This window comes from Syngnathus acus, chromosome 6, assembly GCF_901709675.1.
Source record: "Syngnathus acus chromosome 6, fSynAcu1.2, whole genome shotgun sequence".
Taxonomy (NCBI): domain Eukaryota; kingdom Metazoa; phylum Chordata; class Actinopteri; order Syngnathiformes; family Syngnathidae; genus Syngnathus; species Syngnathus acus.
In genome coordinates, this window is record NC_051092.1 from 8,441,028 (window position 1) to 8,446,184 (window position 5,157).

At 39.6% G+C, this 5,157-nt stretch overlaps 1 long non-coding RNA gene across 2 annotated transcripts; it reads right to left on the reverse strand.

Moving 5' to 3' along the window:
• Positions 1-366: 366 nt before the first annotated feature.
• LOC119124579 lies at positions 367-3,191 on the reverse strand. 2 transcript variants are annotated; one of them, XR_005098299.1, is made up of 4 exons: positions 3,153-3,191; positions 2,690-2,734; positions 1,346-1,381; positions 367-1,280 (listed from the first exon to the last, which is right to left on the reverse strand). It is a non-coding gene; the product is annotated as an uncharacterized LOC119124579 (long non-coding RNA). The 2 variants fall into 2 exon arrangements; XR_005098298.1 differs by having other exon boundaries at positions 367-1,381.
• Positions 3,192-5,157: the final 1,966 nt, after the last annotated feature.

A 5,157-nucleotide genomic window follows, 5' to 3' on the forward strand; every position in this document is an offset into this window, starting at 1 on the left:
GAAATGAAAAAATGAAATATCACAACTAGACAATATATGGCCTCAAAATGGCATTAACTCTTTCAAGAAAAATCTGATACATAATGTGATCCATGTATGAATACAAGTAACTATTGCTTTTCGGATGAATGATAAAATATTATTCTCCAAATGAACGACAAGTAACATATTTTATTTTACACGGGGTCCTCGACTGATGACATTCCACTCCTAGAGATTTTTGACACAAGTCAGGCCATGTAGTCTTTCAATAGCCTACAGTAACGCAGAAGTAAAGGCCCGATGACAGTGAATGCAGCCCATAATGAACCCCGACCACCTGTTCACCATCACTGATCTATATGAATGCCAAAAGCCATATGTTTTATATTCCTTTTAAGTTAATAAAAAAACAGACACAAAAGTCACCTTATTAGTCAGTAAGACCTAACTGATGTCTGTACACATGGTCAATGTGAACATTGACATCGAAATATTATTCATAAATCCACAATTGGTTTCCCATCAGATTTGAAGCCCAACATGTGTGTCTGAGCTTGTCTCTGTGTGCGCAAGCACCCATTGGTGAAAGTGTGTGTCTCGAGGACTTGCCTCTGGGATTTGGATCCAAATGAGTGGAGTGTTGGTGCATTAATGAGTAACACACATCCCTCATTTTCAACAAAAGCCCCTCCCACCCCAAACAAAACACACATGCATTCAAAACACACCAACACTCTTCGCCTGCTCCTTCCCCTTTTGACATTTCAAGGCCGTGTTGGGAGCCAGAGGAGGAACTTCTTCATTTGGAGTGTGAGACAATGTGGCAGGCTGGTTGGCTTTGTGCGCCTGACATCCCACCGAGGCACAATATGGCTCCGTCAGGGATCAGTGGGAATACACAATGCCCATTACCCACGGGGCTGTGCAGAGGACCACAAGGGCAGGGCTGCGACGGGCCCATTTCCAGACTACAGGGTGTCTAGGCCACACTGAGAGAGCCATAGAAGGGTAGAACAAGGATCAGGGATGGTTGGTACCACAGAAGATTTAAAAATGAAAGAGAGCTAAGATAAAGAGAAAAGATAACTCGAAGAGAAACGCACATGATGCAGATTTAAAAGAGAGGTTATGAGAAAATGGCAAGATTGAGGCAGGCAAAGACGGAAAGAAATAAAAGAGGCCATTGAAAAAGAATGAAGCAGGTCTTGTGCCAGTGAAAATGAAAGAGACAACTTTCTCTTGGAAGAAGAGGGGAGTCTTAGAGCTGAACTTGGTGCCTTGATCTGCATAGAGGCCACCTTGAACAAACAGAAGAGGTCAGAGATGCATTTTCACCTTCACTGCTGCACCTTTGACCCCTCACTTCTTTGAGTGGGCACTGGGGGCGGACATCAGGCGCCTGAGAGCCAAAGGTGGTGACCAGGGGTCACGCAGGGGCACCAAATGGGACAGAGACACAGATAGAGAGGGTGGATGAGGGTCAATGAGCCAGCTGAACTTAACCATCAATATCCCTGGAGAATCTTCCTGTCACTTCTTTTCCTTCTCTAGTAAGAAGTGTTAAACCAGTTAGCTCAGCAAACAAATCTGTGATGCGGTGATCCTACCTTTGAAGTTGGGTGGGAAACGGTGGCAAAAGCGATACAGTGACATCTGTGTTGAAGCTCAAGGTCAGCTAGCTCCATTCAGTCTTATCGGGCGTGCTGACCTTACTTGAATTTCACACCAAATGTCACAGCACTCCACTGATCTGAGTTTGGGAGCTAACTGGTCTGAATCTTTAGAATATGTTGATTTCAATGTTATCACATAGCCATTCTGTGCATTTTGGGTAATTCCACCACATGTAAACATTACATGTACGTATATGATTGTGGAAAGATAAATTAACTCTGGATGCCTAAGTTATTTGGGGAGTGTTGTTATGAAAATTAAACCGATTTGTATCATTTGTGAAGAATATAAACTGAAATATCACATGCAGGTTCTCATTGAAAAGGGATGTTGTAATCTGTATTTTTTCCCATTTCTGTGCATATCTAAAATAAGATTTCTATTGAAGTTGCATTTACTCTTTTCTTTGACACAAGTTCATAGGACTGTCTCCACTACTACTAGATCTAGTAGGTCTCCAATGAGGGCTGGGCGATCATGGGAAAAATGATAATCACAAATATTTGGATTGATATTGAAATCAAATTTAATAGAATAATTATTCATTGATTTCAGAACGTAGTATTTATTCCGCTATCAAAACTCAACTAGTCAAACTTACCATCATAGCCGCATCCTTGTATGTTGAACACTATATACTCAAATATCCTACTCTCTTTTTGTCAAGAACAAAATCACTTTGTTGTGACTCATGTATTTTGATCCTGCTGCATCCACACCTTGCTACATTGCATCTTTGCACACTTTCAAACAATAAAAAGAAAGCACCTCAATGATATATTTATTGTATGTATTTTGTTGTTGTATTTTTGTTTTGACGAGATTTTGGGACTTATTGGCTAACCTGGGATCTCGAGTTATCGTATTTTCGTGGTATACCATGTCGAACTGTGTTATTATGGTATGACAATAAAAATTCCTTGAATCCTTGAAATCTCAACTTCAAATATAACTTAAAGAACAATTTTGAAAATAAAGTAAAACAGGGATATAGTAAGATAAATGCAACAAAACCATAAATCAACATAAATACCGGCTGTTCCTTCTTTGCACATGTTGTCCTCTTGGGAGCTGAGGACTGCCGCGCATAGATGGAATACACACAAATGGATAAAAAGAGTCAAAGAAGAAAGTTGCACTTGAGCTCCATTTAATTTTTTACAGATTCGGAAGAATATGTGCTTTTGAGTAGTGATGGGGCATTTAGGGTACTTTCGCAACATTGGGTACTTTAAAACACATCGCGCCATCCCGCACATTAATCATTTTACTTTGATTATAGTGATTTAAGAGAAGCCACAACTTTTAAGAGAAGACAAAATCATCAACATCACAATTCAATTTCAAGTAATTGCCAATGCAGTTCTATCTTCCAATATTTTTTTTTTACAAACTAAGAAATGCAGGGCAAAGGACAGTATAATGTATGTACAATGTGCTGCCAAAACCAGATTGAATATGTTTTTATTGATTCCTGGGAAATAACGATCACCTACCTAATGTTTGTTGTCCTCTGATACTACCCAGGTTGCTGCCACAGGTTTCAGGAGCTGAAAGACTCCACATTGCACAGCTTGTCTGAATGGAAACTTAGGCCATGTAGCGCCCCCACCCCTTACCAACACTCACCATCTGGCCTGGTCCTTTCTGCACCATGAGAGCATGCACAGATGTAGGATGGAAATATTCCCATGCTTGGGAGCATATGGATCACCCCTTTTTGTTTCCTTTTTCTGCAGACCATAACTTTTTATCACTAGTAGTGAAACTTTTTATCACTAGTAGTGAATCATGTAATACAATGAAAATTTCATCAGACTGTTGGGAGCTGGCTATCGATAGTGATCTGTAACATGATGCCCGTGTTTTGAAATCATCGCACCAAAAGGGGGTTGGTCATAGATTTAATTCACAGTGTCTGACAGTCGAGTGAGGACACGTTTCGTCAATGTAGCAAAATGTGAACATATATAAAATATGAAGATTAGATTTCTCCCCCTTCTTGCATGTGAGACTGACAAAAAGAGTGAATATTTGATGGAAAAATATTTAGGAAGCCTGAGAGCTCAAAGGGTGACATTGTGATTTGAGGTGGCTAAGAGAGCACACATGATGGGTGATGGTAAAGAGCCCAGTGACCACCGTGGTGGACTACAGCCTGTTGTGGGGCTGCCAGTCCCATCTGTCTACGTTCACATCACCTTTGTCGAACACAGAGAAAGAGACATAAAATAGCATTGAAGAGAGAGTAAATTAACCCTTGAATGGCCGACAAGTTGACATCATGGCCGCATATGTGATTTTAATAGCACAGGGGGAGTGTACAAGTTTGAGTATGAAAGCCTGGAAAAGATCGATCACTGATATATAACATGGGCAATGTGCATGTGTCTTCAACTGGATGTTACACGTCTCAGGAGTCGTTTACGCTCTGCCCTGATCAAAGTGGCTCATTCTTTCTTGACACAAAACAAATGTTCAACATTAAAGGTGTGCCTTGTGCTTCCAGTCATCTCATTTGCCTAGGACCAAGAAGTACTGTGTTTGTTTCTGGGGAAAGGCTGTGTTGTAACAGTTAAAAGCCAAGTGAAGTTGGCCAAATATCTAAGTCTACACTTAGGGGAAAACCATGCTCAAGTGCAATGGTCTACCAAGTTTGCAAAGTAAACAAGTGAATGGCCAGAGGTCAGCCAGTGTGCGGAAATAGGGTTAGTATTGTATTGCATTGCGCATTGCATAGGGCAGTGTTTCCCAACCTTTTTTCATTCACGGCACACCTTTTCATAGGAAAAAATCTCGAGGCACACCACCAACAAAAAATCAGTTAAGTGTTACACCAGCTTCTATATTAAAATCAGTTATATTACAACAAAAGACGTAAAGTTCTATTCCTATATATGTATGGAGAGTCGAATAATTGAATAAAAATAAATACTAAATATTCTTTAAATTGTATTTCTTTTGTAAATGAAAGTTTTTGAAAAAAAGATTTTAGACAGTGTATGGAATAAACTATTGAAAGTGATTGTGATCAAAATCCAAAAGAATCAATATGGCTTTGTTTACTGTTTTAGACTTTTAAAGACGCTCTGCTGTTCTGACAGCGGCTGAGTGGCTATCACAGTCGAGGTGTCTCGATTTGACTGTGTATTTTACGTTGGTGAAAAATGAACAATCCAGGTTCTCCCAGGTGCTCTCATATCCATCGGACCAAAAACGCACCACATAGTCCGTCATAGTGTCACCGTTAGTAAAAGCACACAGCAACTAGTGATGTGCATTCCAGTTCTTTTAGTTTAGTTTAGTTTAGTTTATTGTTTAGCACATATTATTATAACAAATAACAGTGCAGGGAGGGAGACGAAGCCTAGGGCTTGTAAGGAGCTCCACTCCTGTATAATCAAAGTGCACAACAAACAAAGTGCTGTGACATCAAATATTATTCAAGTGTTTAAGAAAGAAAAAAAATAATAATAATATATATATATATATATATAAATG